We start from the raw sequence: 11,856 nt of genomic DNA on the forward strand, positions 1-11,856 counted from the left end.
GAAGCCGTTAAGAAATTCAACCGTCTAGCACGCTTGTACCCAGAATTGGTCAGTACAGAGAGAGAAAGAGTCAGACTTATGCTGAAGATGCTTAGACCTGAGATAGCCTTGAACGTGGCCGGTGGAGTTAATAGACCGCAGACCGCCGAATAATTAATCAGCAGCGCCCTAATCATGGAACACTATCAGAAGGCAATGAATGAGGGCAAGAATCAGACTCAGTCAGGGGGACAGAAATCACAAAGTAACCGAACCAGCTGGAAAGGAAATCACAGTGGCAAGAGGAAGCAATGGGGTGATTCCAAGAATGGTCCAGCAAGCAAGCAACTCACGTTCCCTCAATGTACTACTTGCGGAAAGAAGCACCCGGGGGTATGCCGTATAGGTACAAACAGATGCTACAACTGTGGGATGGAAGGACATATGGCTCGGAATTGTCCTACTCAGATCCAGACACCGATCCCTCCGCAGGTTCCGAACAAAGGTGTACTTCCACAGCTACACATGATGCAAGCTGCAATAGAAGGCCCGCAGATAAGCCAAGGGAGACTTGAAGCTCCGCCAGTAGTGACGGATGCCCGAATTTTCTCCATCACCAAGGAGGATGCGGCCAATGTTGGGTTTTTCGGGCCGCGAAAACCGCGTTTTCACGTCGCGGAAACCCCGAATCACCCTAGCCAACGGATCTCGTGCGAAGAAAAGATTTAAAAACAAAAATTACGAGTACGAGTTTCTACTTAGATCTACTCCTAGATCTACATGAAACGAGTTATACCTTTGAAGCGAAGCCCTTCGCGTCCCCGCTCGTCCAAACGGTGCTGGATCTCAAGAGTATCAAGATAGATACTCCTCTAGAAGTATCCACACGGACTCGTAGGTGGAGAAAAACACACAAAGAGGTGTGCTAGCACCTATGTGTGGTTCGGCCAAGTTGAGGAGGAGAGGGAGAGGAAGAGAGCTCCAAGAGGAAGAAGAAGGAATAATGCACTTGAATGAGGAAAATCAATTTGATTCCTATTCAAAAGTGGCCGGCCACTTTCAAGTTGTGTAACTCCCAAAAAATTGCATTAAGTGCAATTAATGTGAAGCTATTAAAGAAAATGGCTTTGTAACTTCCATGAGGTGGCACCCATGATGATGTGGAGTAACATCATTGGTCCACATCAATGCCAACTCACAATGAGGTGGCATAAAGTCATGTCAAACTTGACTTTAAATCTTCCTCTCAAGTCAAGTCAAATTTGACCAAATCTCTTCCATGGTTGATCTAATCTAACCATTTGATTCAAGCCAACTTAATATAATGAATCTAATTCATTAAATTAAGTTGATTTAATGAGTCATAATCTAAATTAGACTCATTGAATACATGAATCCACTTGAGTCCAACTCAAGTTAGCCCAATTAGGATTACTCTTAATCCAATTTGATTCATCAAATGAATCTAATCCTCTTGGTTCATCATATGAACCTAATCTCCATCTAATTGTCCTAAGTGTGTGACCCTATAGGATCTTGTAACATTAGCAATGCCCTAAACTCATTTAGGAGCATAAGTAATGAGCGGTATCTAGCAACACATCATTACTACCCAAGTTACAAGAATGTTGAGATCCAACATCACCTTGTGACTACTAATTGTGACTCCTCACAATATATGACAAGTGTCCTTCTATCCTAGACATCTAGTGTTAGGATCTTCGGATAGCGGCTAGAGAGGGGGGTGTGAATAGCCGACCCCAAATTCGCGTTTCTTTCTACAAATCAAGTTAGCGCAGCGAAAAAATAACAACAGAAACATAAATGGAGAAATCAAACCTCAAGCACAGCGATGTAACTAGGTTCGGAGATGAAACTCCTACTCCTCGGCGTGTCCGTAAGGTGGACGAATCCTCTCAATCCGTCGGTGGATGAGACCCCGGAAAACCGGCTAATAAACACTCCTTCTGGGTGGAGAAACCTTGCCACAAAGTTCTTGCAACAGCAAGATAGGAGTACAAAGATACAGCACAATACAAAGGCAGTAAGAATGTAAAAACACAGCTTGCCTTCTCTTCGACTGGAAGAAGCAGCAACTTCACGAAACACCTACAACAGCAAGAACCAGCCGAAGGAAGCTTCCACGAAGCTTCAGGAAGATGAGAGCTCAGTAAAGCTCTGATTGCAGTAAGGAGGAAGAGCGAGAATCCTTACTGTAGAGGCCCTCGACCTCGATATATAACCTGCGAAGAAGAAGACACATAAACTAGCCGTTGTGTCGCAACGGCTAGGGCCTGGACCGATCAGGCACACTCCTGATCGGTCTTGGGACCGATCAGGCCTTAGGCTGATCGGTCCCCAGACCGATCAGCCAACTCTCTGTGAGAGTTGGCCTCGTCTCTGATCGGTCTGTGGACCGATCAGGACTCAGGTGGATCGGTCCACAGACCGATCCCCCCTCTTTCTTCTCCCGATCTTCTTCGCTTCTGATCGGTCACCAGACCGATCAGGTAATTCACAGAAACACACTGTTTGGTTACTGATCGGTCACCAGACCGATCAGTCAACCAGCGTATCACTGGATCGGTCACCAGACCGATCCAGGTTTAGAGCTCCCAGCCCTAAACCCTACCTAGTCCGGAGAACGAGCTACCGAGCCCTCTCCGACTCCATCCGGTCCAGAGAACGAGCTACCGAGCCCTCTCTGACCTAGTCCGGAGAACGAGCTACCGAGCCCTCTCCGACTCCATCCGGTCCAGAGAACGAGCTACCGAGCCCTCTCTGACCTAGTCCGAGCTACCGAGCCCTCTCCGACTTCCACGTGCCAAGTTCCCAGACTCTGGCCCTCTCCGAGCCTAGTCAGAAGACTTGGACTTCTCCCGAGCTGTGCCAAGCTTCCATACTTGGACTTTTCCGTGCCAAGCTCCTGCTTGGACTTTTCCGTGCCAAGTCTCCATACTTGGACTTTACTCGTGCCAAGCTCCTGCTTGGACTTTTCACCAGATGTCTGGTCAACCTTGACCTATCTAGATTTCCTTGTGCTTCACTCATGAACTTCCCGGCTTCACTCACGGGACTTTCCTTGCGGCTTCACTCACGGGACTTTCACCTGCCTGGATTTCCCGAATCAGGTCGACTCACATCGGGTCAACCAGGTCAACCTTGACCAAAGATTACACCCACAATCTCCCAAGTTTGTATTCTGTCAAACATCAGAATACAACTTTTCTACTCTCGTCAAACATCAGAATAGAGCTTTTCTATTCTCGTCAAACATCAAAATACAACTCGAGTCAGGTCAACTCGAGTCAGGTCAACCAGGTCAACCTTGACCTAAGGTTGCACCAACAATCTCCCCCTTTTTGATGTTTGACAAAACCATAAACAAGTTAGTTTAACCCGATAACCTAACTTAGGTTTCCCAATATTCTTCCTTGAACATTCTCCCCAAACTCTAATGTTCTTCCTTGAACATTCTTTGGATATTCTCCCATTCTCCCCCTTTTTGACACACATCAAAAAGAGTGAATCAAGGTCAAGAGTTTATTCCTAATTAAAGTCCCATACCTTTCATTGAAACCCTTAATATCCCCCTTGATACTAAAGTCAACAATCAACTTAGTGATAATCCCATATCACTCAAGTCTTTAGAGTAAAAACTCCCCCTAAAAGTCAACTCCCCCTTGACTAATAGGTAAGACTCCCCCTAAAGGTCAACTCACCTTGACCATTGCACCAACAATGTCTTGGAGAGTTTCAAACCTTTAGAAATCCAAAACACAAACTGTGTTTTAACTTTCAGCTGAAATTTCAGACAACACAGTCGAAAATCAGCATTTTGGCACTCCCGATCGGTCACCAGACCGATCAGGAGCTCCCTGGATCGGTCCAATGACCGATCAAGCATCCCCTGGACTGATCTGGAAACCTCCTGATCGGTCACACATGTCGATTTCTGATTTTTGAATTTCTTCCTCCCGAAATTCAGAAACCCCTACAAAATTAAAGAAAATTTTAAAAATTGTAAAATTTTGAGGATACATTCCTCATAACATATACTATCATGGAAAAATAGTTTTCTATGAAAATAACTTCCATTTTCAAATCTTGATACAAAGTTTAAAAACTTTGAAATAGTTCAAGTTTACCTCTACTTTGTATCAACTTGCTCAATGATGAATGCTATCACTAGAAAAGCTTCATCAAGGTTTTTCAAATCAATTTTTAAATAATTTTAAACCATTCAATTTAGGACCACAATCTTAGAGCTAAGTGTACATGACTTGTACACAAGCTTTCCCTATGATCCTCCATTTTGAATTAGGCTCATCTAGGTACAAGAACTATGCACCTTGATCCTAACTCATCATCCTAATATCTCACACACATCTAAGGTGTATCAAACACATCCAAGTCAATTTTGATGTGAGATATGAGTTTAGGTCATCTTAAGCTAAGTTCTCATGCATTTTCTAAATAACAATTTGATTTCCATATCAAATTGATTTGTTTATCCTTAAATCAATTTAATTGATCATAAATGCAAGAGATGATGACATGGCATAAAATAATATCATAAGTGAACATATGTGCCAATGTCATGATGTCATGGCATAAAGTATGAAACTTAAATAAGGCATGACATATAACTAACCTAAGCATTATCATGACATTTCAAATGATAGTAAATTAGATAAGATGTCATGACATGACATATGGCAAACAATATATGGCAAATAACATATAAAGGTATAGAAAATACCTAATTCTAGCTTTAGTTGCCATTTTTGATAATTTTGATCATTTTGCCATAAATTCTATATTCCTAAGTGTAATAGATCTAAAATCATATGCTAAAGATTTTTAGATCACTATGTGCCAATTAGATTGACCCTAGAAAATTCCTCAAATGTGGTTGGCACATCCTAATCACCTTAGGAATAATTTTTAATTTCATTTTCAAGGCTTGATTACACCTTGAATATTCCTAAAATGCCACCTTTTGCCATGAGTAGGTTAACTACCTATCCAATTAAGGTTGGCACACCCTAAACCATCTAGCATGAAGGAATCACGCTCCTAGGAACCCAATACCTATTTGAGCTCATTGGGTTCACTAAATATTCACTAGGGATGACTTCCCTAGCATCCCTCCTAATGACCCTCCTAGGCTTTAAAGCCTTGGTCATTTGGGACTCATCAAGATCAACTCTAGGGGTGACTCCCCTTGTGACCTTGGTGATGGTCTTCCTAGCCCTAGGTCTTGTTCCATAATCGAATGGAACATTATGGTAAGTGGGCTTGACCACTTGAGACTTAGGTTTGTGACTCAAACCTCTCATGTCCTTGGGCTTTTGCTTTTGACCCTTACACCCTAGAGTTGACTTCTCCAAATTCTTAAGGGTCTTTTCTAAGGTGTGAAGTCTTGACCTCAAGACTTGATTTTCCTTTTCTAATACCTCAAGTTTTAATTTGTCATTTTTCTTTGAGGTATACCTAGGCATATGTCTAGTTGTTTTGGGATTCCTACCTAGGTTTCCTTAACCTTAGATGAATTAATTCTAGGGTTGGTACTTCTAGTATTGTTCTTATCTAGGCTAACATGTTTGGCACCTAAGCACGTGTATCGGTTACTATAGTTATCATGCTTATTATTATTGTCAATAGCAATAAGGCTACTAGCATGCATCCTACTAGAATTGCAAGAATGTACCTTAGAGATTACCTTAGGGTTTTCCTTAGCTCCCCTATAGACGTGCTCGGTCTCTTGTCCTTGTGAGATTGCCTCCCCCTCGGACATTGGCTCCTATAGTATCCCCTTCGCTTGCATTGGAAGCACACCACGTGCTCCTTACCCTTGCGTATCGGGACTCCGGCTTTCTTGACCTTTGGCGCCGGTGGAGTCTTCCTAATCCTCCTTGGACACTTACTCTTGTAATGTCCATATTCCCTACACTCAAAGCACATTATATGTAATTTACAAGAAATTAAATTGCTTGAGTTACCTAGTGTTGAGGGTGGATATGAGCTTTCTCCTTCATCCCTTCCGGAGGTAGAAGCTTCTTCTTGCTCCAATCTTGAAGAAGAACTCTCCTCCTCTTCTTCCTTAGATGTTGAGTAGCCCTCAACTTCTAATTCCTTACCTCCATGAAGTGAGCTACTTGACTCACTTGACTCCTCTTCATGACTTGAATTGGAGCTTCCCTCATGGAGCTTGGCCAAGTTATTCCACAATTCCTTGGCATTGTTGTAACCAGCTATCTTACACAAGATATCGTTAGGTAATGAGAATTCAAAAATTTTCATTACCTCTTCGTTGATTACGGATTGGTGGATTTGTTCCTTCGTCCACCTCTTCTTTTCAAGAATTTCTCCTTCTTCATCCCTTGGAGGAACAAAACCTACTTGTACACAATTCCAATTAACCAAGTTAGTCATAAGAAAGTACTTCATTCTTAGCTTCCAAAACGCGAAGTCGTCACGATCGTAGAAGGGTGGAATCGTGACGTCTTCTCCAAGTTGATCCATTCTCTAGCTCGTGCTCCCCCGGGTGTTAATCCGACGAAGAGCGACCTCGCTCTGATACCACTTGTTAGGATCTTCGGATAGCGGCTAGAGAGGGGGGTGTGAATAGCCGACCCCAAATTCGCGTTTCTTTCTACAAATCAAGTTAGCGTAGTGGAAAAATAACAACAGAAACGTAAATGGAGAAATCAAACCTCAAGCACAGCGATGTAACGAGGTTCGGAGATGAAACTCCTACTCCTCGGCGTATCCGTAAGGTGGACAAATCCTCTCAATCCGTCGGTGGATGAGACCCCGAAAAATCGGCTAATAAACACTCCTTCTGGGTGGAGAAACCTCGCCACAAAGTTCTTGCAACAGCAAGATAGGAGTACAAAGATACAACACAATACAAAGGCAGTAAGAATGTAAAAACACAGCTTGCCTTCTCTTCGACTGGAAGAAGCAGCAACTTCACGAAACACCTACAACAGTAGGAACCAGCCGAAGGAGGCTTCCACGAAGCTTCAGGAAGATGAGAGCTCAACAAAGCTCTGATTGCAGTAAGGAGGAAGAGCAAGAATCCTTACTGTAGAGGCCCTCGACCTCGATATATAACCTGCGAAGAAAAAGACACATAAACTAGCCGTTGTGTCGCAACGGCTAGGGCCTGGACCGATCAGGCACACTCCTGATCGGTCCAGGAGTGTTCTGATCGGTCTTGGGACCGATCAGGCCTTAGGCAGATCGGTCCCCAGACCGATCAGCTAACTCTCTGTGAGAGTTGGCCTCGTCTCTGATCGGTCTGTGGACCGATCAGGACTCAGATGGATCGGTCCACAGACCGATCCCCCCTCTTTCTTCTCCCGATCTTCTTCGCTTCTGATCGGTCACCAGACCGATCAGGTAATTCATAGAAACACACTGTTTGGTTACTGATCAGTCACCAGACTGATCAGTCAACCAGCGTATCACTGGATCGGTCTCCAGACCGATCCAGGTTTAGAGCTTCCAACCCTAAACCCTACCTAGTCCAGATAACGAGCTACCGAGCCCTCTCCGACTCTATCCGATCCAGAGAACGAGCTACCGAGCCCTCTCTGACCTAGTCCGGAGAACGAGCTACTGAGCCCTCTCCGACTCCATCCGGTCCAGAGAACGAGCTACCGAGCCCTCTCTGACCTAGTTTGGAGAACGAGCTACCGAGCCCTCTCCGACTTCCACGTCCGTTCCAGAGAATGAGCTACCGAGCCCTCTCTGACCTAGTCCGGAGAACGAGCTACCGAGCCCTCTCCGACTTCCACGTCCGGTCCAGAGAACGAGCTACCGAACCCTCTCTGACCTAGTCTGGAGAACGAGCTGCCGAGCCCTCTCCGACTACGCATGCCAAGCTTCCATACTTGGACTTTTCCCGTGCCAAGCTCCCTGCTTGGACTTTTCCGTGCCAAGTCTCCATACTTGGACTTTACTCGTGCCAAGCTCCCTGCTTGGACTTTTCACCAGATGTCTAGTCAACCTTGACCTATCTGGATTTCCCTTGCCTGGCTTCACTCACCAGGACTTTCCAACTGCCTGGCTTCACTCACCAGGACTTTCCCTTGCCTGGCTTCACTCACCAGGACTTTCACCTGACTTCACTCACCAGGATTTCCCGAATCAGGTCGACTCACCTCGGGTCAACCAGGTCAACCTTGACCAAAGATTACACCCACAATCTCCCAAGTTTGTATTCTGTCAAACATCAGAATACAACTTTTCTACTCTCGTCAAACATTAGAATAGAGCTTTTCTATTCTCGTCAAACATCAAAATACAACTCGAGTCAGGTCAACTCGAGTCAGGTCAACCAGGTCAACCTTGACCTAAGGTTGCACCAACATCTAGATTGGTCAATGTGAGGTATAGACCGTGTCATTCTCTGACCAATCTAAATCTTGAACTCCAAGAAGACTCACTAAATCAAATGAGCTCAATATCCTATATTGACTCATTTGGGCATGGCCATGCACTTCGTGGTCTCACTCTATCAAGAATACCGATGTCTCTCCCGTCATATAGGAGGGATAGATCGTATCTACATCACTCACATCCCTCTTTGCATAATTCATTACATACCCAGTAATCGCCTTTATAGTCCACCCAGTTACGGGTGACGTTTGACGAAACCAAAGTACATAACTCCTTATGTAGGGATCCATGGTGACTTCAGGTCTAAGGACTAGTAGTCATACTAATAGCCACATGAGAAAGTATATGACACTCATATAACGATCCATGATACTTTCTCATGGCGGGTCATTCAGTATACGTTCTCTAATGTATACCCATGTGTCAACTTGATATCTCTATATCCATGACTTGTGAGATCAAGTCATCGAGTTGACCTACATGCTAGTCTTATTGCATTAACATTGTCCCTGAATGTTAATACTCGACTAGGAATGATTAAGAGTAGTGTTCCCTATATCATCTCACTATCGGTTCAACTAACCGATTGATATAGGCGAGAACCATCTACTTAAGGACATTATTATACTTAGTTTATTTGGCACCAAAAAAGTAAGTATAATAACCAAAATCCAAATGCCTTTATTTATATAGAATATGATACAATAAGTCCAAAAATACAATCATCAAATGATTGGCTCTAGGGCTCTAGCTAACAATCTCCCACTAGCACTAGTGCCAATCAGTGTATGCTCTAAGCCCAAATGACCTAGTGTGACCATCATGCTTCTTCTGTGCCAAAGCCTTGGTCAAGGGATCTGCGATGTTAGCCTCTGTAGGTAGTCTACAAATCTTCACATCTCCTCTCTCGATGATCTCTCGAATGAGATGGAAGCGTCGTAGTATGTGTTTTGTCCGCTGGTGTGAGCGAGGTTCCTTCGCCTGTGCTATAGCTCCATTGTTGTCACAATAGAGCTCAATGGGGTCAGCAATACTAGGAACCACCCCAAGTTCAGTGATAAACTTGCGGATCCAAACTGCCTCCTTTGCTGCCTCTGATGCAGCAATGTACTCTTGTATCCTGCTTCGAACTCTTCCAGCTGACAGCACCACCATTAATGCAAAATACGAACCCCGACTGCGATCTATAGTCATCCTGGTCGATCTGGAAGCTAGCATCACTGTAACCCTTTACAGCTAGCTCATCATTGCCTCCATATATCAAGAAATATTCCTTAGTCCTTCTTAAGTACTTAAGAATATTCTTGACCGCTATCTAGTGACTTTCACCTGGATCTGACTGGTATCTGCTCGTCATGCTCAAAGCATACGAGACATCAGGAAGAGTACATAGCATGGCGTACATGATCGATCCTATGGCTGAGGCATAAGGGATCTGATCCATGCGGTCTCTCTCCTGTCTAGAAGAGGGACCTTGAGTCTTCGAAAGACTCACGCCATAGAGTACTTAGCAAGATTTTAGATATTTTTATCATGAATAAAAATAGGCCTTATGTGGAAATTTCAAAAAAAGAATAAAAATAAAATAGAACCAAAAAGAGAGATGACCAAGGCTTGAACCTTGGATCTCTTACTAGATATATGCATGTGTTAACCAATAGACCAAGAGAAATTATTGTTAAAGAAAGAAGTGACAATATAGTTAAGGGTAAGAAAAGAGATTTTTCATTGAGAAGGAGAAGTTAGAGTTGCCTTCCCCCTCTCAAAAGAAAAGAGGATTCTTGCTTCCTCTTCTCATTAAGGAGAAGTAAAAGAAAGGAGAAGGAAAAGTACATTTTCCCTTCCTCCTCTCATGATGAATAAAAGGGAAAATTAAAGAGGAAAACTCATTTGCTCCTCTTCCTCCTCCCTCCTCCTCCTCACCGTGACCAAGACCTTCCCTCACCTCTCCTTGCCGAAATCAAAAAAAAAAAAAAACAAAGATGACCCCTCTCTAGGAAGGCTCCACAAGAAATATTCTTTTTTCTTAAGCAAATAAGGATGTAAGTATTCCCTCACCTGTGGTACAAGTTGCTTACGGTATTCTCGAAAGATTTGAACTCTTAGAATTAGAAATAAAATGAAGAGAAGAAACCATTCTTATGTACTTTAGTAGGTTATGATATGAATTTAGTTAGAAAAGAAATTATGTGTGTGATGTTAAATTGATCTTCTTATTAAGATGTTTATTGACCTTCTTTTCTTTTATAAGGTTCGGCCATGATAAAAAGTATAGAGTTCATGAGGCTTAAAACCTAATCTAACATGCTTATAGATTTATTTATGATGTGTTATGAAATTTGTTAGAGATTCATGTTCATATGTTGTTTAGAAGTTGTGTTCTTGCTTTTGTAAGTTTCGGCCATGATAAAGATATAGAGTTTATGAGGCTTAAACCTTAATCTAACATGCTTATAGATTTATTTATGATGTGTTATGAAATTTGTTAGAGATTCATGTTCATATGTTGTTTAGAAGTTGTGTTCTTACTTGAGAAAGTTTCGGCCATGATAAAAGTATAGAGTTCATGAGGCTTAAAACCTAATCTAACGTGCTTATAGATTTATTTATGATGTGTTATGAAATTTGTTAGAGATTCATGCTCATATGTTGTTTAGAAGTTGTGTTCTTGCTTTTGTAAGTTTCGGCCATGATAAAAATATAGAGTTTATGAGGCTTAAACCTTAATCTAACATGCTCATGGAATTAATTAGGATGTGTTATGAAATTGGCTAGAGATTCATGTTCATATGTTGTTTAGAAATTATGTTTTTGCTTGAGGAAGTTTCGGCCATGATGGAAATATTAGGGTTCATGAAACTCAAAACCTAAATTAGTATGCTCATAGACCTCCATGTGATATGTAATGAAATTAACTAAGAGATTTATGTTTACATGTTGCTCATAATTTTATTTCTTAGTTGTGAAGTTTCGGCCATGATAGTGATTTAGGGTTTCTTAAAGCTCCAAATCTAATTTAGCATGTCCATAGGCTTCCTTGTGATATGTTATCAAATTTGCTAGGTATTCATGTTAAAAGATTTCTTAGAAGTCTACTTCTTGTTGCATGATGTTTCGGCTATGATAACTTTTAGGGTTCATGAAGCACAAAACCTAAGTTAGTATGCTCATAGGCTTCTTGATGATATGCTATAAAATGGGATAGAAACTTATACTTATACGTTGCTTAGAAATTCATTTCTTACATGATGAAGTTTCGGCCATGATTAATCCTTAGGGTTCATGAAGCTCCAAACCTAATTTAGTATGCTCATAGATTTCTCTATGATATATGATGGAATTAGTTAGGTGTTCATGTTACATGTTGTTTAGAAGTTTATATTCTTGGCTTATGAAGGTTCGGCCATGATCAGATTTTAGGGTTCATGAAGTTCAAAACCTAAGCTAGCATGCTCATAGACTTCC

This window comes from Zingiber officinale, chromosome 9B, assembly GCF_018446385.1.
Source record: "Zingiber officinale cultivar Zhangliang chromosome 9B, Zo_v1.1, whole genome shotgun sequence".
Lineage (NCBI taxonomy): Eukaryota > Viridiplantae > Streptophyta > Magnoliopsida > Zingiberales > Zingiberaceae > Zingiber > Zingiber officinale.